Source organism: Bufo bufo, chromosome 11 (genome assembly GCF_905171765.1).
Source record: "Bufo bufo chromosome 11, aBufBuf1.1, whole genome shotgun sequence".
Taxonomy (NCBI): domain Eukaryota; kingdom Metazoa; phylum Chordata; class Amphibia; order Anura; family Bufonidae; genus Bufo; species Bufo bufo.
Window position 1 is genome coordinate 75,133,607 of NC_053399.1, and position 24,517 is coordinate 75,158,123.

A 24,517-nucleotide genomic window follows, 5' to 3' on the forward strand; every position below is an offset into this window, starting at 1 on the left:
GACTCCAAATCCAGACCTCCATGGGTTGAAAAATTTGATTTCCATTTTAAATTTTTGTGTGATTTTGTTGTCAGCACATTCAACTATGTAAAGAACAAAGTATTTCAGAAGAATATTTAATTAATTCAGATCTAGGATGTGTTATTTTTGTGTTCCCTTTATTTTTTTGAGCAGTGTATTATGGGCTTGTCTCTGTACCATTCACATAGTGTAGGGCAGTTCTGTATTGACTAGACACACCTGCCCACACTATAACACCACCACCAAAGACTCGTCTGGTGACAACAGTGGCTGATGCATAGCGCTTACCTTTACGTCTCCAACATCGTTGGCAGCCATCATTTCTGGTCAGCGTTAATCGACTTTCATCAGTGAACAGCACTGTGGCCCACTGGTCCCTCATCCAGCGTAGATTCTCCCTGGCCCATGCAAAACGATGACGCCTGTAGTCAGGTTCCCTTGAAGGTTGTCTAGCACGCAGACCACGCTGATGTAAATGGTTTCAAATAGTCTGACGTAACACTTTTGGTGCCTCTCACCTCCCTTAAATGTGCCTGGAGTTGTGTAGTAGTTATCATCCGTTTCTGCAGGGCATTGTTCACCATGAAGGGGTCATCAGTGTGGAATGTAACCAGAGGACGTCCACTTCTCTGCCTTTGGCCTCATGCACACGGCCGTTATTTGGGTCCGAATCCGAGCCGCCGTTTTGGCAGCTCAGATGCGGACCCATTCACTTTAGTGGGGTCGCAGAAGATGCGGACAGCACTCCGTGTCTGTTCCGTGGCCCCGCAAAAAAAATAGAACATGTCCTATTCTTGTCCGTTTTGCGAACAAGAATAGTCATTTCTACAATGGGCCGCCTGTTCCGTTCCGCAAATTGCGGAAGGCACACGGGCGGCTTCCGTTTTTTGTGGACTGCAAAAAACGGAACGATCGTGTGCATGAGGCCTTTCTGTGACTTTTCCAGTCTCTATCTCTGTTACAACCTGCTGATGACACCCTGTGACACTCTAAGCTCAGTGGCCACTTCCGTCTGAGAACATCCTGCTTGAAGCCTCACAATGGCAAGGTACTGTAGGTGTCGTCTTGGTCTCATAATGTCAAATTGTGAACAGCTTGATAAAAAAGACTGTTTAAATACCAATTCTAATTGAACCAGGAAATTTATTGGGCGATTAAAATAATAATAATTTTTTTGCCATTGAAAAAAATTGCTTTTAAATGGAATTTTTTTTTTAAATAAAATCTCCTCCACATGTTTGGTACACCATAATGTCTTGCACTAGGCAAATATCATGTAAAGTGTCCTAAACTGTGATAGATGTAAAAAAAATGCCAGAAATGCAGATTTTTGCTCAATGAATTAAAAGTGATCAAATAGTGTTATGTACCCCAAAATGATTCAATGAATACTACTAGTGTTGGGCGAGCAAGTTCGGCTTGAGCATCATGATGCTCAGCACATTGCGTGTGCTTAAGCGCGATGCTCGAGTCTCCTCCCCGCACGTTTGTTGGCTGCTACGCAGCCAATAAATGTGCAGGTAAGTACTGCCATTCAGTGTAATGCCGTAGCCATGTTTGCTATATAGCACCCGATGACACGTGTTCGGCTCAGTATTAGTCAGGGAGAGCTGGAGAGCAGAAAGAGATAATGTAGGGATTAAAATAGCAATATTTTAGTTTTTATATTTGTTATAGACCCAAAAGTCCTTTTAAGGACTATTTGTGTGTGGCAGCAATATACATTTTTAGCGCAACCTGCGCTAAATAGCTTGCAATTGGTTGGCCGCTGCAGACAGTAACATTATGTGCGCTACATCTCCTGTCTAACGTGTGCGCAGCCTTAAAATATCTGACATCCAGTGTACTTTTTCCATAGACGGTGTCCTCTGCGGACAGTTACATTACCTGCGCTATATCTCCAGTATAACGTTAGCACATCCGAAATATCAGTGACATTCAGTGTAATTTTTTTCGCCGCTGTTGACAACGACATCTGCACTACATCTCCTGTGTAATGTGTGTGCAGCCTAAAAATATCTGTGACATCCAGTGTACTTTTTCTGTAGACTGTGTCCGCAGCGGACAGTTACATTACCTGTGCTACATCTCCTGTATAACGTTTGCGTATCCGAAATATCAGTGACATTCAGTCAAATGTTTTTGCTGCTGGTGGCAGCGACATTACCTGCGCTACATCTCCTATATAACGTTTGCCCAACCTAAAAATCAATGACATTAATTCAGTGTAATTTTTTTATTTGGCAGTGGTGACAGCAACATTACTTACGCTATGCCTCCTGTTTAACGTGTGCGCATCCTAAAAATATCTGTGACATTGTGTACTTTATTTGCGCATACACTTACAAAACCTGCGCTACTGTACGTGTGACATACTTGCAAGCATATATACCATTTAATATGCGCAAGGCGAGCAGTAAGGGACGGGGAAGTGGCCGTGCTGCTGATGGTGCATGTAGAAGCCGTGGCCCTGCTGCCAGAGCACAAGAAACACACTCATCCACGATACCTATCTTCATGTCCCAGTTTGCAGGGCAGCACAGGACACCACTCTTGAAGTACGACCAGTGCGACCAGGTGGTCGGTTGGATTGCAGCAGATAATGCTTCCAGTCGGTTAAGCACCACCCTGTCTTCCACAAAGTCCAGTCTCAGTAGCCAAGAGTCTGGTCAACAGAATCCTCACCCTGATAATCCTTCCACCCACCATGGAGAGTCTTGGCAAACAAGTGATCCCACACTCAGATATTCAGAAGAGCTGTTTTTATCGCCATTCCTTAATTTGGGCCTCTCGGTAAGCTAAGCCTGCTTGAAGAGGGACATGAGGAGATCTTGTGCCCCGATTCCCAAACTCTGGAACATCCACAATCAGAAGAAGATGACGGTGGGAAACGGCAATTAGTGTTTCATGAGGTCGACAATGAGGATGAGACACAGTTGTCAATTACTGAGGTTGTTGTTGGGTCAACAAGTCAGGAGGATGACCAGAGTGAGAAAGTGGAAGAGGAGGTGGTGGACGATGAAATTACTAACCCAACCTGGGAAGGTGGCAAGCCGAACGAGGACAGCAGTACAGAGGGGGAGGGATCCGCAGCACCGCAACAGGCTGGAAGAGGCAGTGGGGTGGCAAAAGGGAGAAGGCGGGCCACGCCAAGCAGGCCCGCAACTGTTCCCTGGAGCACCCCCTTGCGGCAATCTCCCTTGCCAAGGAGTAGGTGTTCCGCAGTCTGATGCTTTTTTGAGGAAAGTGCGGATGATAAAAGAATTGTCATTTGCAACCTGTGCCTTACCAAAATGAGCAGGGACGTGAACACTAGCAACCTCACCAGCATCAAAGCACCCTAATAGGTGGGCCGAACGCCTGGGTCCACAACCAGTGTCTGCGGGTCACACCACTGCCTCCTCTTCCCCTGTGTTACGTGCTGGCCAATCCCCTGTCTAAGACGCATGCCCGGATACCTCCCGCCATGCACCTGAACCTTCGCAAGCACCATCAGCTAGCACATCCACTTCTGTATTCCAGCGCAGCGTACAGATGTCTATACCCCAGGCCTTTGAACGAAAGGGCAAATACCCAGCCACCCACCCACAGACCATAGCACTAAATGCGCACCTTTACAAATTGCTGGCCCTGGAAATGTTGCCATTTAGGCTTGTGGACACTGAGATGGCGGTGGCTGTCCCGCGGTACTGTCCCCAGCCGCCAATATTTTTCTCGGTGTGCAGTCCCAGTCTTACAGCAGCATATATCCCGTAACATTACCCGTGCCCTAAACAACGCAGTTATTGGGAAGGTCCACTTAACGACTGACACATGGACAAGTGCTTTTGGCCAGGGACGCTACATTTCCCTGACGGCACACTGGGTAAACGTTGTGGAGGCCGGGAGCGAGTCGTACTCTGGGATGGCACAGATGCTACTGACGCCAAGGATTGCGGGCCCTACTTCCATTAGGGTTTCCGCCGCCACCTACATTAGTGGCTGCAACCTCCCCCTCTCCTCCTCCGCCTCCTCCTCCACTTCCACCTCTTAATTCTCATCTTGCAGCACCAGTCAGCCATCAGTCAGTAGCTGGAAGCAGTGTAGCACTGCAGTGGGGAAGTGGCAACAGGCCGTGCTTAAACTGATCTGCTTAGGTGACAAACAGCACACTGCCGCAGAGCTGTGGCAGGGGATAAGGGGCCAGACTGAGCTGTGCCTCTCGCCACTCAACCTACAACCAGGCATGGTTGTGTCTGATAATAAATAATAACCGACTCTAGTGCCAATGAGACTATTCCTATGTCTGATAACTTGGTGGTGAATCTTACGCGGGACGAGTTGCCCTCGGGCTGTATAAGGGCCCTCTGTCGGGGGCTCGGATACAGCTTGACTGAGCAATTCGACCCCGTGGGATTTGAGGTAGATTTGTTTAAAGCAATTAGAAAAATGTACCTTCATAAAATGTTTAAGGGGGTCCCTTAGGTTGAGACACCGCGTCCGGAAGGACAAATACCTGTCTGTCCCGACCCTATGGGCTTTAATGTATCCACCAGGTTTGATGAAATGGAAATGGAATGTTTAGAGTTTCTAGTGGGGGATGAAAACCCAGTGGAAGAAAAGAGTTCAGAATTGTTTACTGGTGGTGTGAAGTCCACGTTTTGTCCCCCTATGCCCGCAGGCTGCAGCATCGATATTTTCCAGCAACAAGTGATGAGAGATGTCCGTGCGATTAATATATCCCGAGGCACCATTTAATATCAGTCGAGAAGAGCATCAGGCTCTTGACTGGTTACGGACTCGGGATGATATCATGGTGAAGCCTGCGGACAAGGGGGGCAACGTTGTACTCATGTCACGTTCATATTATGTGGAGGAGGCGACGAGGCAACTAACAGATCCTGAGGTCTATGAAGGGATAGAGGGGAACCCAGTGATGAGTATCCAGATGCAATTAAGGAAGCTGATTCAAGGCTTTATAAACATAGGTTTTTTAAGGAAAAACATGCTGGAAAAATTGGTTCCTGCTACTCCTACCCAGCTTTGTTGGTACTTCCTCCCAAAAATCCATAAGTCACTGAGCCACCCCCGGGACGTCCCATCGTCTCGGGGGTTGGCTCAGTAACGGAGCCCCTGTCAAAATACATAGATTGGTTACTCAGACCGCTGTTACCTTGTGCTCCGGCGTACCTGAAAGACACCAATGAATTTTTGCTTGCGTTGAAGGGAATTCATTGGCAGAAAGGTGACCATTTAGTGTCCCTGGATGTGGAGAACCTCTACACCCACATCCCTCATGATGCGGGTGTGGAGGCGATCCAATCCATACTCATGAATGTAGGAAAGAGTGAGCTTTTTTGCAGGTTTATTGGTGAGGGGTTGACATTCATACTCACCAACAATGTCTTCAAGTTTGACAATAAATGGTTCAGGCAAAAGTTAGGGACGGCCATGGGGACCCCGGTCTCCTGTACGTTTGTGAATATGTATTTTTCCAGATTAGAAGACAGATATGTATTTTGTCTATCTAATCCATATCTAAAATACATCAAAGTATTTCTCCGTTTCGTGGACAATGTCTTTTTGATATGGTCAGGAACCGAAGAGTTATATGGAGAATTTGTGGCGTATTTGAACAATAATGATATGGGAATGAAATTTACACTTACTTTTGGTGGCACGTACTTGGAATTTTTGGATGTGGCTGTCGTGGTGAGGGACAACGAGTTGGTCACGGAGGGCTTCAGAAAGCCCACGGCGACCAACTAATTGCTCCACCATGACAGCTACCATCCTAATTGGGTGAAAAGGTCCCTTCCATATGGACAGTTTATTAGATTGCGGAAAATCAATAGTTCATACAAGTGGTTACCTCCGCCAAGCCACAGAGTTGAAGCAGCGTTTGGTACCCGGAGCATGAGGTGAGTGCAGGAATGCACAAAGTGCTGAGTGATTTTTCTCAGCATGATTTATTGAAAAAAAACGAGAGGTAATAATAAACTTGACGAGTAAGGGGCATGGGAAAGAGGACAAAGAAATGGACAGGTTTACTTTTACCTTTTTAGGTTCAGCCCGATGGCTGAAAAAATACGGTCAGTCATTTTTTGTAATTGGAATATCTTGGAGAGGGATCCATCCCTAGCAATGATCACTAACAATAAGCCCCGTATTTCTTTCAGAATGTGCCATACCATAAAGGACAAAATAGTGAGAAGCAGATTTTCCACTCACCCAAATACCACTTGGCTCACTAGGAATATCCCAGTAGGAAATTTTAGATGTGGGGTTTGCACCCTGTGTAGACGGAACTCTCAGTCCAAGTTCATTAGGGTGGCTGGTTTGAACTATAGAGTCCGCAGCTTTATGAACTGCCGCAGCACATATGTTGTGTACATGGTGACCTGCGGTTGTGGCCGATTTTATATTGGCAAGACGATTCGCTGCATGTATGAACGTGTTGGAGAACATTTGAGTTCAGTCGACACAGGGAAGGGATCCCTCAGACTCATTGAACATTTTAGGGAAGTGCACGCTGGAGATGCAAGTTCATTAAGATTTGCAGGGATTGAGTCCGTCCCTCCTCCTTTGAATGGAGGAGATAGACATCGCCAGTTGTTGCAGTGTGAAGCGCGATGGATATTGCGGACGCAGACAACAGGAAACTCAGGCCTGAATGATAGACTAGATTACAGTGTTCTGTTGTAACTTATATAAATGCTCTGTGACAAATATGTTAAATGTAGCAATTTGTTCTTAATTGTAACTAATGTGTATTAGCACCAAGAGAGCGTCACTGATTGCACAGCTGATGCTCTGACGTGAAGCGCTTTAAGAGGTGGAGTGCAGGTGCAGCCTGACGAAGCGCATACTGCGTGAAACGGCCGTCGCTGCATTCAGTGTGCAGGGAAGCGACTCCTAGCTCTGGTGCCGCGAATAAAGGAATATCTTATATCTTCACGATGGTGAGTGCCGCCCGCTTTCTTTCTACATAGAAGAATATGTGTCTGATAATGACTCAGCAGCAGACCCTCACCCCTAAATTTTTTAGATGGTCAGCTCGGCAGCAGGCCCTCAGCCACAAAAATTTTTAGATGGTCCGCTCGGCAGCAGGCCCTCGCCCACAATTTTTTTTTTAGATGGTCTGCTCGACAGCAGGCCCCTTACCCCTAATGTTTTACATGGTCAGATCAGCAGCAGGCCCTCGCCCTTAATGTTTTTGAGGGTCACCAGCAGGCCATCAATCATAATTTTTCAAGGGTGTGTATGATGCCCTCCTTTATGTGTAACAAAGGGTGTATTGTAGTGCCGGTTCCTTGTAATTAGCACATAGGCTTTATGAGTGTACAAGTCCCACTACCTGAACAATTGTACCACAATGTGAATGAGGCCCTCCTTTATGTGATATGCAGGTTGTATCGGAGTGCCTTTTCCTTGTAATTTTAGGCAGCACTTGCACTTTATATCCAAGTAAATATACAGGAAAGAATGTTTCCTAACAATTTTTCCTCTAAAATCGATTTTATCTTCGGTTTTGTGCGTATTATTGTCAGTCTATAAAAGTGGCGTACTACTTGGACAACATCGTTCCCAGCAGCAACCTGGGAGTCCAAGATGCATCCAGACATCCTCCCCATGCTGTTCCCAAACCATTTCAGTGGTGTTTCCATCAATTTCTGACCTTTTCCTGTGAACCAGTGTGATGATACAAAAACATTTTAATTTTCATGAATTTATTTTTTTAAATGGTAAAACGTGAAAGTATTTGGTATAGATGTACCTAGAGAATAAAGTTATCATGTTATTTATGCCGAAAATGAACACAGTAAAATTTATACGTTAAAAATGTATTGACAATATTGCTGTCTTTTCATATTCCCCTACCAAAAAGAGCGAATAAAAGGTAATCAGTAAGTTATGTGAACCCCAAAATGGCACTATTAGAAACTACTTGTCTCTTAACCTCTTCAGAACACAGGGCGTACAGGTACGCCCTGATGTCCTGGTACTTAAGGACACATGGCGTACCTGTACGCCCTGTGTATTTCCGATCACCGCAGGCACCTCGGCTTAATGCGCGGGGGGTCCCGTGACGGCGATTGCCGCAAACCGCTTGTCAATTCAGACCTGCGGTTTGCTGCTTTTTATGGTGCGGGCGGCGGCGGTGCCATCGGGTCCCCATGGGGCTGTAGGGGGGACCCGATGGCATGGAAGGCAGCGCGATGCCTTCCTTTGACGTGCCTGTGAGATCCAGCCCCCTGGATATCACAGGCCGGAAGCTGTATGAGTAATACACACCGTATTACTCATACAGCCAATGCATTCCAATACAGAAGTATTGGAATGCATTGTAAAGGATTAGACCCCCAAAAGTTGAAGTCCCAAAGTGGGTCAAAAAATTAAGTGAAAAACAAAGTTGAAAAAATAAAGTTTTCCCCCCAAAAAAGTTTCAAGTAAAAATAAACAAAAACGTCATTTTCCCCAAATAAAGTAAAAAAAAAATTGTAAAGTATAGGGGAATTTATATATTTTTTTTACATATTAGGTATCGCCGCGTGCGTATCGACCGGCTCTATAAAAATATCACATGACCTAACCCCTCAGATAAACACCATAAAAAATAAAAACTGTGCTAAATAAACCATTTTTTGTCACCTTACATCACAAAAAGTACAACAGCAAGCGATCAAAAAGGCGTACGCTCACCAAAATAGTACCAATCTAACCGCCACCTCATCCCGCAAAAAATGAGCCCCTACCTGAGACAATCGCCCAAAAAATAAAAAAAACTATGGCTCAGAATATGAAGAAACTAAAACATCATTCTTTTTGTTTTAAAAAAGCTGTTATCGTGTAAAACTTACATAAATAAAAAAAAAAGTATACATATTCGGTATCGCCGCGTCCGTATCGACCGTCTGTATAAAAATATCACATAACCTAACCCCTCAGAAGAACACCGTAAAAAAGAAAAACTGTGCTAAATAAACCATTTTTTGTCACCTTACATCACAAAAAGTGTAATAGCAAGCGATCAAAAAGTCATATCCACCCCAAAATAGTGCCAATAAAACCGTAATCTCATCCCGCAAAAATCATACCCTACCCAAGATAATCGCCCAAAAACTGAAAAAACTATGGATCTCAGACTATGGAAACACTAAAACATGATTTTATTTGCTTCAAAAATGAAATCCTTGTGTAAAACTTACATAAATAAAAAAAAGTATACATAGTAGGTATCGCCGCATCCGTAATAAGTTACTCTATAAAAATATCACATGACCTAACCCCTCAGGTGAATACCGTAAAAAAAATTTAATAAACCATATTTTGTCACCTTACATCACAAAAAGTGTAATGGCAAGCGATCAAAAAGTCATATGCACCCCAAAATAGTGCCAATTAAACCGTCATCTCATCCCGCAAAAAATGAGACCCTACCTAAGATAATCGCCCAAAAACTGAAAAAACTTTGGGTCTCAGACTATGGAAACACTAAAACATAATTTTTTTTTGTTTAAAAAATGAAATCATTGTGTAAAACTTACATAAATTTAAATATTGTATACATATTTGGTATTGCCGCGTCCGTGACAACCTGCTCTATAAAATTACTACATGATCTAACCTGTCAGATGAATGTTGTAAATAACACAAAAAAAAAACGATGCCAAAACAGCTATTTCTTGTTACCTTGCCTCACAAAAAGTATAATATAGAGCAACCAAAAATCATATGTACCCTAAACTAGTACCAACAAAACTTCCACCCTATCCCATAGTTTCTAAAATGGGGTCACTTTTTTGGAGTTTCTACTCTAGGGGTGCATCAGGGGGGCTATAAATGGGACATGGTGTCAAAAAACCAGTCCAGCAAAATCTGCCTTCCAAAAACCGTATGGCATTCCTTTCCTTCTGCGCCCTGCCGTGTGCCCGTACAGCAGTTTACGACCACATATGGGGTGTTTCTGTAAACTACAGAATCAGGGCCATAAATATTGAGTTTTGTTTGGCTGTTAACCCTTGCTTTGTAACTGGAAAAAATAAATATTAAAATGAAAAATCTGCCAAAAAAGTGAAATTTTGAAATTATATCTCTATTTTTCATTAATTCTTGTGGAACACCTAAAGGGTTGACAACGTCTAGAATGGGGTCATTTTTGGGTGGTTTCTATTATGTAAGCCTCACAAAGTGACTTCAGACCTGAACTGGTCCTTAAAAAGTTGGTTTTTGAAAATTTCAAGATTTACTTCTAAACTTCTAAGCCTTGTAACGTCCCCCAAAAATAAAATGTAATTCCCAAAATGATCCTAACATGAAGTAGACATATGGGGAATGTAAAGTAATAACTATTTTGGAGGTATTACTATGTATTCTAGAAGAAGAGAAATTGAAACTTGGAAATTTGCAAATTTTTCCAAATTTTTGGCAAATTTGGTATTTTTTTTATAAATAAAAAAGTTTTTTGTTTTTTTTTTACTCCATTTTACCAGTGTCATGAAGTACAATATGTGACGAAAAAAAAATCTCAGAATGGCCTGGATAAGTCAAAGCGTTTTAAAGTTATCACGACATAAAGTGACACTGGTCACTTTAGCAAAAAATGGCCTGGTCCTTAAGGTGAAATATGGCTGTGTCCTTAAGGAGTTAAAAAACAAGCACCCATACGGCTACTAGACGGAAAAGTTGTAGCTCTTGGAAGGCAACAATAAAAAAATTTTAAAAATAAAAATAAATTACTTGGCCATGAAGGCTGGTCACTATGGGGTTAAAATAGTAAAGGTAAATAGTAGTGCTCTCTATTAGGTTGCATTTAGGGTAGTGAGCTTATCCAGCTTTTATAGTCCAATACGTGAGGTATTTACTAAAGGAACATGATTGTTCTAGCCCGCCGTTTCTGTGATTTACACTTTTTGACTTTTATGATAATTTTTATATTAAATACAGGTGTGTTGTGATTCTTATATTTCAGTGACGGATTTAAGTGCTGGTAAGCCTTTGCCGGGAGCGAAAGTATTTTTTGGACAAGCTATTCTGAACGGTAATATATGACGTGTCAGTGTTTGCTGTATTCACTGTATGTGTGTTTATGTAATGGAATTTAGGGTTGATACTTTAACGAGAACCTGTCACCATGTAAATGCAAATGAAGTGACTGGCAGCATGTATATATTGAGATATAGGTGGTCATTTATCAAACTGTTTTTCATTTTCCAGAGGCGCTGTCCAAAATGAAAGGTGGAATCTGATTGGTTGCTTTGGGCAACTAAGCCAGTTCTACTTTACACAAGTTTGATAAATGACCCTCATCGTTTTGTGGGAAAAGATAGGGCTGCACGATATGGGAATTTTGTGCGATTGCAATTAGGGCCCTAAAAATTGCGATAACGATATGCGATGCGATATTTTAAGGGAATTGTGCTAGAGGTCTATTTGCTTGGATTTTCCCATATGAGCCGCTGACGCGGCTGGGTATGACATAGTTATGGGGGATCTGTGGATGACACTGTTATGGGGTGGATCTGTGGAGGACGCTGTTATGGGGTGGATCTGTGGAGGACGCTGTTATGGGGTGGATCTGTGGAGGACGCTGTTATGGGGTGGATCTGTGGAGGACGCTGTTATGGGGTGGATCTGTGGAGGACGCTGTTATGGGGTGGATCTGTGGAGGACGCTGTTATGGGGTGGATCTGTGGAGGACGCTGTTATGGGGTGGATCTGTGGAGGACGCTGTTATGGGGTGGATCTGTGGAGGACGCTGTTATGGGGTGGATCTGTGGAGGACGCTGTTATGGGGTGGATCTGTGGAGGACGCTGTTATGGGGTGGATCTGTGGAGGACGCTGTTATGGGGTGGATCTGTGGAGGACACTGTTATGGGGTGGATCTGTGGAGGACGCTGTTATGGGGTGGATCTGTGGAGGACGCTGTTATGGGGTGGATCTGTGGAGGACGCTGTTATAGGGGATGTGTGCTATGACACTTAGGGCCATGAGGGGGGGCAGCATAAGACATATAGCATCTTATGCTGGTCCCCCTCATGGCCCTATGTGTCCCCTCATGTGTCCTAAACTGCTCACATAACTGGCTTTGTGTGTAAAGTATTTTACTAGTGTGTGAAACAAGCTCTCTCCTATTGATAACATGGCCGCCTCTGTACTCACTGTCACTATGAATGCACTACAGCGAGCGGGCCGGCGCGTGACTGACGTCACTTAGTAACGCTCCTCCCACTTCAGGAAGCTCGCTGCCGCTCACTGTAGTGCATTCATCGTGACAGTGAGTACAGAGGCTGGACCTGTTATCAATAGGAGAGAGATTGTTTCACACACTAGTAAAATACTTTACACACAAAGCCAGTTATGTGCGCGGGGCCCCTTCGTATATAATCGCTGCATTTTCGGGTCGGCCAAATCGCCATATCGCATTTGCCGATTATCGCGATTCGATTATTTTTTCGATTTATCGTGCAGCCCTATAACTTGTATGTCATTCATTTAAATTGCTGCTCATTAATTATAACATCCACGTGTGACCTCATAAATGCTCTTTTGGCTTTTGTAAAGCTTTCAAAGAAGAGTGCGAAAAGGGGTCCAACTGCATATTAACGTCCATGGTTTTGGATTGGGATGTCCAGCAAGCTCTTATAGGTGTGATGGTCTGGTGTCCACATATATGACTATATAGTGTATTTTCGGTACAAATTCTTCTTGCATTACATGATGTCTGCTTGCAGTTTATAGGAACCACTATTTTGTTTCTAGTGACTAAAATCTGTTTTGGTCGTTTGATGTATAGTCATTGGAAGCAAACACTGAAGGCTGTGTGAAAACTGTGGTTATAAATATGCTAATACCCATCCCTTAGTGCATGGTTTTAAAATCTATGTATTTAGAACTGCAGTAAGACACAAGGATTTAACTTGTGGTGTTTTCTTTTTAGTGGAGATAGTAGAAGAACCTTCAGACCATGTTGGTCAGGAACGAGATGAGCCAGTTGATGAAAGGTAGAAAACTGTAACTATTGTACGAAGTATTATGTAGAGTCTACATTGTAGACTGTACTAACATAGTTAAGCTTGAAAAAGACACACTTCCTTCAGTACCTATGATACTAAGAGCTGGACACCAGTTGCATCATATTATTAGAATAATTTCCCACAAAACCCCCATATTGCCAATCAGAATAAATCTATGTATCAACATCCCATCCCTAGTATATTTTTCTCGAAAAGCATGCAAGACCTTCTTGTTTGAGTACTCAACCATCATAACTTTGAGTTGCAGAGAGTTCTTTAATCTCACCGCTCATACATTAAGAATCCCAGTCTAAGATAATGGGTAACCTTCTTACCGCTAGACATAGAGGATGACCTTTGCCATGGTTACAGACCTAGGTGTAAACAGATCATTAGAAATATTTGTTTTTATACAATAAGAAATCTCCTGCTGCAGTGGCGATACTCCACTGGTTTCAGCTGGTGTTTTTTACTTCTCCAGCAGTAAATATTAACATAGTTTGGAAGGCTGAAAAAGACATATGTCCATCCATTTCAGCCTATTACCTGTAAAACTGATTCAAATGAAGTTAAAAAAAACCTCATGGGTTCGAAGCCAATCCTCTTTATTTTAGGGATACATTCCTTCCAAATCTCCATACTCCAGAAATACATCCAGGCCCCTCTTGAACTCTTTTAGTGAACTCACCATCACCACCTCCTCAGGCAGAGAGTTCCATAGTCTCACTGCTCTTACCGTAAAGAATCCTCTTCTATGTTTGTGTAGAAACCTTCTTTCCTCCAGACGCAGAGGATGTCCCCTCGTCACAGTCACAGTCCTGGGGATAAATAGATGATGGGAGAGATCTCTACTGACCCCTGATATATTTATACATAGTTTTTAGATCTCCCCTTGGTTTTTTCTAATCTGAATAACCCTAATTTTGATAATCTTTCTGGGTACTGTAGTCCACCCTTTCCATTTGCCACTTTGGTTGCCCACCTTTCTAACTGCTCAAGCTCTGCTATTTCTGTCTTGTTCACTGGTGCCCAAAATTGTACACGTTACTCCATTTGTGATCTGATTAGTGATTTCTAAAGTGGTCGAAGTATGTTCTTGTCACATGCACCTACCGTATGCCACTTTTGATGCAGCCCATGTCAGTGTTACCCAGTGTTTTCCCGTTTAGTATGTACTAGTGACACATGTTTTCCCATACCATGTGCATAACCTTAGATTTATTAGGGTTCATCTTCATCTGCACAAGCCTCCAATCTATCCAAATGTCACGGCGCAGTGTGGTAAATACACTCCACACTGAACACAGAAGGGAAGGGAAAAGGTATTAGGCCTGGAACCTAGGGAAAGGGAAATGGTCATTCCTAGTGAGTCTTTACACCGAACCCTGCCTGCTATCAGTATGAACAGACCTTGATGGTAGGAATGTTCATACGCAGGAACCTAAGGCCCTGTCTCACTCTACAGGGCCCTGGAAACAGAGTCAGGACAACAGGTGACCTGTTACTTCCCAGCTGAAGGAACAGGGGACCCCCTTGGGCCAAATACCAAAAGGGAAGGGAAAAACACAAACAAACAATAGGAAGAAATGACACCTAACTAGTATGCGAATGAGCAGGAACTCAGAGGAGAACAAACACCAGCGCTTCCACAACCATAAGGAGCTATCAACCGCAAAGCTTGATGGGTGAGGCCAGACTAAATAGAGGAGAAGGAATGACTACTAAACTACACCTGAGACAAGAGGTGTGGTCATCCCCAGCAACAACAAAGCAAGGTGAAACAAAAAGAGGCTGTCAATCACGTGCAGCCAGTCTCCTCGATCTTCTGGTCCCTGTCACAAGCGGGACCCTGACAGTACCCCCCCCCCTTCTACAGGTGGCCTCCGGACACCCAGGACCATCTTTATCCGGATGAGCCCTGTGAAAAGCCTTCACAAGATGATTAGCATTAACGTCGGCTGCTTGAACCCACATCCTCTTCTCTGGTCCATAACCCTTCCAGTGAATCAGATACTGGAGGGATCTACGGAGAATTCGGGAGTCTACTATCCTGGCTATTTGAAATTCTAGATTACCGTCCACAATGACAGGCGCGGGAGGCAAGGAGGACGGTTCAACAGGTTCGTCATATCTCTTTGACGACCTATGGAACACATTATGAATCTTTAAAGCCTAAGGGAGTTCAAGACGAAAGGCAACCGGGTTAACAATGGCAGTGATTTTATATGGACCAATAAATCTTGGACCCAACTTCCAAGTGGATACTTTCAACTTAATGTTTCTTGTGGACAGCCACACAGAATCACCCACTCTTAGGTCCGGACCATTCATACGTCTCTTGTCAGCCATACGTTTATTCTTTTTGCCCATTTTTTTTAGATTATTTTGAATCTTCCACCAAATAGATGACAAAGAGGAAAATAGTTCCTCTTCCGGTATAGCAGAATTTTCTGTCCCAGAAAATTTGCCAAATTGCAGGTGGAACCCATATGCCCCCCAAAACGGCGATTTATCAGTGGACTCCTGTCTACGGTTATTTTTGGCAAATTCGGCTAAAGACAAAATTGAAGACCTGGTTCTCCAAGACAAAACATCTCAAATAAGTCTCCAGATTCTGGTTAGTGTGTTTAGTCTGTCCGTTCGACTGAGGATGAAAAGCCGAAGAGAATGACAGTTGTACCCCCAAACGAGTACAGAACGCCTTCCAGAATTTCAAAACAAAATGAGTCCTCCTATCAGACACTACATCAGAAGGAATACCATGTAATTTCACAATGTTATCGACAAACACTTGTGCAAAAGTTTTAGCATTAGGTAGACCTGGCAATGCTATAAAGTGTGCCATCTTACTAAAGCGATCAACAACCACCAAAATCAGTTTGTCCTGAATAATTAGGAAAATCTGTGATAAAATCCATGGACAAATGATTCCAAGGTCTGGACGGGATGGGGAACGGTAGTAAAGATCCGGAAGGCTGAGTATGTTTCACCTTAGCATGTGCACAAGTAGTACAAGCAGACACATAGTCCTCAACACTCTTACACAACCCGGGCCACCAGAATCTACGAGAGATGAGATCGACAGTCGATCTGCTAACCAGGGTGTCCTGTGAGAACCGTACAGTGATGTTCCTCAAACACCTTGTGAGGTAATTCAGAAGGAACAAACAACTTCCCTGGAGGACAAGAATCTGGTGTATCTCCCTGGGCTCCAACACCTCTGCCTCAAGATGGGTATAAAGGGTGGATATAACTACCCCTTCAGACAATATCAGACCAGGATCTTCCGAATCACCCCAACACCCCCCCCCCCCCTTTCAGGGAAGCTATGCGACAAAGCATCAGCCTTGACGTTCTTAACCCCAGGGCGATAGGTGACGATGAAATTAAATCTGGTGAAAAACAACGACCATCTGGCCTGCCTTGAGTTCAGTCGTTTAGCTGGCTCCAGATAAGACAGATTTTTGTGGTCAGTATGCACAGTAACAGGATGAATATCTCCTTTCAACCAATGACGCCACTCCTCAAAAGCTAACTTAATGGCCAGCAACTGTCTATTACCCACATCTTAATACTTTTCTGCAGCCGAGAGAAATCACATGGGCGCCATTTACTAGGTGAAGTACCCTGCAACAAAACTGCTCCTACCCCTACAGGGGTGTGGAAATAAAAAAAAAACCTACTTGTCGAAGGACTAAAGTGGGGGCTCAATCTACTTGTCCCTCATGACCATCTACTTGTCCTGAACTTATACTAACGTTATACTGTATGGGGACGGGGGCCACAAGGCGATGTTATGCTGTATGGGGCGGGGGCCACAAGGAGACATTATGCTGTATGGGGCGAGGGCCACAAGGAGACGTTATGCTTTATGGGGGCAGGGCCACAAGGAGATATCATGCTGTATGGGGCGGGGGCCACAAGGAGACGTTATGCTGTATGGGGGCGGGGGCCACAGGGAGATGTTATACTGTATGGGGGCGGGGGCCACAGGGAGACGTTATATTGTATGGGGGCGGGGGCCACAGGGTGACGTTATACTGTGCGGGGGCAGCCGCTTGGTGATGTTATACTGTATGGGGCACTAGGGCAGCCCCAAGGTGACGTTATACTGTATGGGGGCCACAAGGAGACGTTATACTGTATGGGGGCAACAGGGAGACATTATAGTTTATCAAGTGCCACGTGCAGTGCAGATTGCAGGCAGGGCCAGAGCCTCAGAAGACAGACAGCACAACCTTTATTTCTGACACCCCTGCAGATGAGCGTTCCTCCCAGAGCCTGTCCACATCGCAGCTCCCGGCCTGACCTGCAAGCGCTGACTGGGGTCACATAGCATTATACTGATTTATGATGCTATGTAACCCTTACAGTTCTGGAATGTATTGGATAACACTGACATAATACTGTCAAGTAAACGGAACACCGGCATCTGGTGCTGTAATGGCAGCGGGGCCCGGTGCAGTCACTGTATTCTATTACACCGGGCCCCGCTCACTGTAATACTAATATTCCGATGTGAACAACTTGAAATCCCCTGCGATCCTCTCCTCTCCCTCTCTGTACTCACAAACTCAGTAGCAGGCCGGGCGGCAGCGCAACTCACTGACGTCACGCGCCTGCTCCTCCCACTTTATGAATGAAGCAGGCGGAGCAGGCGCGTGACGTCAGTGAGTTGCGCTGCCGCCCGGCCTGCTACTGAGTTTTAGAGATGGGAAGTTCGGATCTTTTTCATGAATCGGATCTTCGGTTCACTTCCTGAGCCGGCTCTCAAGTGAACCGAAGGTCTGGAGGGACTCGCTCCTGGCAAACACAGCTCTGCTGCAGTGGAGCAGACTGATGTAATTACACTGTATAGTTATTGCAGGGATTTAGATAATGGTCTAAGAGTTTATTAGTTAAAAGAATCAAATGAGTCAGAGACTCATTTGATTCTTTAAGTTAAAATAATCCTGTCACCGAGTCCCTGCCAGGCTTCCTGCTCAGCTACATTGCTGCAAGCACCCTGTACACACACAGCTCAGCTACATTGCTGCAAGCACCCTGTACACACACAGCTCTGCTACATTGCTGCAAGCACCCTGTACACACACAGCTCTGCTACATTGCTGCAAGCACCCTGTACACACACAGCTCTGCTACATTGCTGCAAGCACCCTGTACACACACAGCTCTGCTACATTGCTGCAAGCACACTGTACACACACAGCTCTGCTACATTGCTGCAAGCACCCTGTACACACACAGCTCTGCTACATTGCTGCAAGCACCCTGTACACACACAGCTCTGCTACATTGCTGCAAGCACCCTGTACACACACAGCTCTGCTACATTGCTGCAAGCACACTGTACACACACAGCTCTGCTACATTGCTGCAAGCACCCTGTACACACACAGCTCTGCTACATTGCTGCAAGCACCCTGTACACACACAGCTCTGCTACATTGCTGCAAGCACACTGTACACACACAGCTCTGCTACATGCAATACTATACCACCCCCCTGGACGGACTTGTCAGGAGACAGGGAGCCGCAGAGCAGGAAGTCTGGCACGGACTCGGTGACACAGTCTGTGACTCATTCCATTCTTTTAACTAATAAACTCAGACGATTCTCTGAGTCCCTGCGACTCCCCCTGTGCTGTGAGTCAGTGCTGGACTGCTGGCTGCCTCTGATTGGTGGGAGGGGCGGGGCTAGCTTCCACTGTCGGCTCCTATTACACTGCCTGCTGCTGAGTTTGTGAGTACAGGGCGGGAGAGGATCGCAGGGGATTTCAAGTTGTTCACATAGGAATATTACTATTACAGTGAGCGGGGCCGGTGTTATGTTATTCTGGGGCGGGCCCTCGGACCATGCCCGAAGTGCCCGACCGGTCAGTCCGCCCCTGTATGTACGGTACTCGTATGCACGATGCAGGGGCAGGCTGACATAGATGTAGGAGCGGTCAGCTCGCGGCTAGCATATGACCGCTCCTATTACTGCCCAACCGACATGTCCCTGCTACTTGCCCGCACAGGGCTAAACAACTGTTCAAACTACTTGCCCGGCGCCCGGAACTGCATGTCCCGGGCGTCGGGCGATAGGAATTCCACACCCCTGCCCTACCTCGTATGTGTCAACGTCCACAATGAATAGCTGTGACACATCAGGTTGCACCAGTATAGGAGCAGAAGCAAAACACTACTTCACTTCAGAAAAGGCTTGTAATGCGGTATCGGACCAGACTGAGACATCTTAACCTTTCTTAGTACTGTCCGTCAAAGGTTTGACCACAGTCGAGTAGTTCAAAATAGATTTACGGTAGTAGTTGGTGAATCCCAAAAACTGCATAAGCTCTTTCAGATTTTCGGGTCGATCCCAGTCCATCACAGCTAGGACCTTCTCTGGATCCATACGAAAACCTGAAGATGAGAATAAGTAACCCAGGAATTGCACTTCCTGGACTGCAAATACACACTTCTCCATCTTAGCATACAATTTATTCTCTCTTAGGATCTGCAACACCTGTCTCACGTGATCCTGATGAGTCTCCATATCTGGAGAATAAATGAATATGTCATCCAGATACACAATGACAAACCTCCCCATCAGATGATGAAAGAGATCATTAATGAAATGCTGAAAAACCGTGGGAGCATGACCAGACCCTCAAAATGACCCTCTGGGGTATTAAATGCCATCTTCCATTCATCCCCTTCCTTTATCCTGACCAGATTATATGCCCCTCTAAGGTCAAACTTGGAGAACACTTTGGCACCAACAATCTGATTAAACAAATCGGGAATAAAAGGAAGGGGGTACGGATCATTGACCGTAATACGATTGAGCTCATGGAAGTCCAGGCATGGCCTAAGGCAGGGATGGCCAACCTGAGGCTCTCCAGCTGTAGAAAAACTACAACTCCCAGCATGCCCAGACTGCCTATAGCTAGCAGCCTACAGCAGGGCATGGTGGGAGTTGTAGTTTTACAACAGCTGGAGAGACGCAGGTTGGCCATGCCTGGCTTAAGGGTTCCGTCTTTCTTCTTTACAAAGAAAAACCCTGCCGCCACTGGGGACTTGAAAGGTCTAATATGTCCCTTAGCTACCTTGTCAGCCCCAGTTACAGGAGAAATCAATAGTGTAAAAAAAAAAAAAAAAAAAGAAGTCAAATGTCCCCCAGAGGTTTTGTATGACCTTATGGGGGACACCAATTTTTTTTTTTATATATTTTTTTTTTTACACTTTTTAAGTGTTTTTTATAAAAAAAAGAAAGGTTTCACATGTAAAAAAAAAAAATATTCCCCAATGAAGTAATTAAAAAAAATATATAAAAAATAGGAGACAAAATATAAATAGACATATTTGGTATTGTCGCGTCCATGATGGCCGGCTCTATAAATATATCACATGATCCACCCTGTCCGATAAGCACCATAAAAAAAAAAACTGTATCAAAAAAAGCCATTTTTGTCACCTTACATCACAAAAAGTGCAACACCAAGTGATCAAAAAGGCGTATGTCCCTCAAAATGGTACCAATAAAACAGTCACCTCAATCCGCAAAAAATAAGCCCCTATAAAAATGAATAGTAAATAATAAAAACTATAGCTCTCAGAACATGGAGATTTTTTAAAAATCATAATTTTTTTTTAATGATTAAAACATATTTTTTTGTTTAAAAAATGCTATTATTGTGTTGAAGTAGACATATTAGGTATCGCCGTGTCCGTAACAACCAGCTCTATAAAAATATCACATGACCCAACCCCTCAGGTGAACGCCCCAAAAAAAAAAAAAAAATAGAAACCGTGCTACAAAAAAGCCATTTTCTTGTCACCTTACATCACAAAACGTGTAATACCAAGAGATCAAAAAGTCATATGCACCCTAAAATAGTACCTAATCAAACAGTCATTTCATACCGAAAAAAAATTAGCCCCTACATAAGACAGTCCCCGAAAAAAAACAAAAAAAAAAAACTATGGCTTTCAGAATGTGGAGACACAAAAAAAAACATTTATTTTCAAAAATGCTTTATTATATAAAACCAAAACAAACAACCAAAAAATTGGGTATTGTCGCGTCCGTAACAACTGCTCTATAAAAATAGCACATAATCTAACCTGTCAGATAAACATAGTAAATAACAAAAACAAAAAAACTGTGCCAAAACAGCTATTTTTTGTTACCTTGCCTCACAAAAAGTGTAATATAGAGCAACCAAAAATTATATGTACCCTAAAATAGTACCAACAAAACTGCCACCTTATCCTGTAGTTTCCAAAATGGGGTCACTTTTTTGGAGTTTCTACTAGGGGTGGGTGATATGGCCTAAAATCTATATTGCAATATCATTTTAAGCATGTGCGATATGCAATATATATTGCGATATATTGTTTTCTATATTTGGGGGGGGGTGTTTAAACTTTTTTTTTTTTTACTTTTTATATAATAACTATTAGCCTCCTTAAGGGCTAGAACCCTTGTCATATTCACCCTAATAGAGCTCTATTAGGGTGAATAGGACTTTACACTCTCCCTGCCCCCCCCCCCAGCCTCTCATGTGCCCCCCCCAGCCCATGATCCGCCCCCCAGCCCATGATCCGCCCCCCAGCCTCTCCCTCTTATCAGCCCCCTCTGGTAACTCAAACCCACCCCCCCTCCTTCCCCAGTATTAATCATTGGTGGCAGTGGCCACATGGTCCCCCCCCCCCCCCCATCATTGGTGGCAGTGGCCACAGGGTCCCCCTCCCCCCATCATTGGTGGCAGTGGGCAGTTCCGATCGGAGTCCCAGCAGTGTAATGCTGGGGCTCCGATCGGTTACCATGGCAGCCAGGAGTCACGCTACTGAAGTCCTGGCTGCCATGGTATGTTAGTGAACAGCATTATACTCACGTGCGCCGTGTCCGCCGGTCGCTCCTCCTTCTTATAGGTCTGTGCGGCGCATTGCTAATGCTATAAAAGTAAAGAAATTGGAATTTGGACATTTGCAAATTTTTCAAAATTTTGGGTAAATTTGGTATTTTTTTTTTTTATAATTATAAATGAAAATTTTTGACTCAGTATTACCAGTGTCATGAAGTACAATATGTGACGAGAAAACTTTCTCAGAATGGCCTGGATAAGTAAAAGTGTTTTAAAGTTATTACCACATAAAGTGACACTTGTCAGATTTGCAAAAAATGGCTCTGTCAGGAAGGGGAAAATGGCCTAGATGTGAAGTGGTTAAAGGGGGTTCTGCAGTTTTTTTTAAACTGATGATCTATCATCTGGATAGATCATCAGCATCTGATCGGCGGGGGTCCGGGACCCCTGCTGATCAGCTGTTTGAGAAGGCAGCAGCACTGGCAGTAGTGCCGCGGCCTTCTCGCTGTTTACCGCAAACTCAGTGACGTCACGACTAGTATTAATGGCCTGGGCGGGGCTAAGCTCCATTGGGGGACACAGCACCCACCCAGTATTTATTATTGTTGATGGTGATGTTTGGTTGCCGGTTGGGTGTTTAGCGGGTTAGCTTTCGCGGGCGTTTTCCTTTACTTTGCACATGTTTCTACTGCTCCTACTGCTTGAGCACAAACTGACATGCTCTCTCCAGGCTGGAGGGGGTATAGCCTGCAGGGGAGAAGCTAAGTCTTTTTTCAGCCTAGTGTTGCCTCCTAGTGGCAGCAGCAAGCTATACCCACGGTCCTGTGTCCCCCAATGAACCACACGAGAAAGAGATTTTACAGGTGAGTTCACAAAAATCTTGTTTTCTCTAATGGTTTTTCAACCCATGCATACGGACGAACTCTCCATCAACTAGGTTAACCCCCTGCCCCACTCTCAATAAACACCTAAATTCCAACAGTTTTGGACTCTAGCGCCACCTCGTCACACAGGAGAAATCAGGCAAAAGTAAGTTCTCTGATTCCCCACCTACACCACCAAGAGTAAGATGGGAAAACATTTTCTTCTTGTTTTCACCTTGATGCAGAACGTAAGGACATACATTAACAAAATGTCTCCCTTCTTATGACTAGAACTCTTGCAAGCAGCCCCAGGGGTAGCTCCCCCTAACTGATTGGGTTCGTCACCAGGCATAAACTCTGGAGTCTCTCCTCCCAAGGTGTCAGAGGAAGCCGCTACGTTATATCCATACGTACGGCAAGGGACATAGCCGCTTCCAGTAACTCCGGATTTTCGTGAAAGGCCAAGGCGTCCTTTAGCCTCTCACACAATCCCTGACAGAATTGACTATGGAGAGCTGGATCATTCCACTCTGTATCCGTGGCCCATCTCCTAAATTCAGAGCAATTTATCTCCTCAGAGCGCTCTCCCTGCCGTAACTTGGTCTCGGCCAGGGATATCCGATTTGGGTCATCGTAGATAAGACCTAGAGCAGGGCTGGCCAACCTGCGGCTCTCCAGCTGCTGCAAAACTACAACTCCCAGCATGCCCTGACCTAGAGCTCTGAAAAATTTATCTACCGACCGGAGAGACTGTTTTCCGGTCGGCAGAGAAAAAGCCCAAGACTGAGCGTCCCCTTTTAAGCAATAAAATAATAATCCCAACTCTTTGACTTTCATTTCCCGGTGAGAGCCGGCGTAACCTAAAGTACAACTTACACGACTCTCTGACCCGAATTAAGTTGTCACTCAACCGAAAACCTGTCCGGAAGTGCAACCTTAGGTTCAGGACAGGCCTGGTAAGTACTACTGACACCAGCAGCCTGTGATCCCTGGATCTGCGTGTGGAGGTCAGCCACCTCCAAAGACAGACCTTGCAATTGTCCAGCCAGTGCAGCGATAGGATCCATAGCCTCACTAATACAGACAAAAATGATGGTTTGCGGCGGTTGATAATGTCACGGCGCACCGTGGTAAATACACTGTACACAGAAGGGAAGGGAAAAGGTATTAGGCCTGGAACCTAGGAAAAGGAAAATGGTCACACCTAGGGAGTCCCCATGCCGAGCCCTGACTGCTATCAGTATGAAAAGACCTTGATGGTAGGAATGTTCATACTCAGGAACCTAAGGCCCTGTCTCACTCTACAGGGCCCTGGAAACAGAGTCAGGAGAACAGGTGACCTGTTACTTCCCAGCTGAAGGAACAGGGGACCCCCTTGGGCCAAATACCAAAAGGGAAGGGAAAAACCACAAACAATAGGAAGAAATTACACTTCACTCCGAAGTATGCGGACGAGCAGGAACTCAGAGGAGAACCAATACCAACGCTTCCACAGCCAAAAGGAGCTATCAACCGCATAGCATGATGGGTGAGGCCAGACTAAATAGAGGAGAAGGAATGACCACTGAGCTACACCTGAGACAAGAGGTGTGGTCATCCCCAGCAACAACACAGCAAGGTGAAACCAAAGAGGCTGTCAGTCACATGCAGCCAGTCTCCTCGATCTTCTGGTCCCTGTCACAGGCGGGACCGTGACACCAGATCTATCTGTAGCAGTATACTGTCCTCTTCTTTTGTTAATTACTTTACAGAGTTTAGTGTCATCTGCAAACATAGTTATCTAACT

At 44.6% G+C, this 24,517-nt stretch overlaps 1 protein-coding gene across 1 annotated transcript in view; it reads left to right on the forward strand.

Moving 5' to 3' along the window:
* Window positions 1-10,976: 10,976 nt before the first annotated feature.
* Window positions 10,977-24,517, forward strand: part of EXD1 (exonuclease 3'-5' domain containing 1) — a 104,496-nt gene continuing 90,955 nt past the window's right edge. The window contains exons 1-2 of the mRNA XM_040411815.1: window positions 10,977-11,041; window positions 12,942-13,005. The gene's annotated coding sequence lies outside the window, so the exon portion shown is untranslated. The remainder of the gene's footprint in view (window positions 11,042-12,941; window positions 13,006-24,517) is intronic.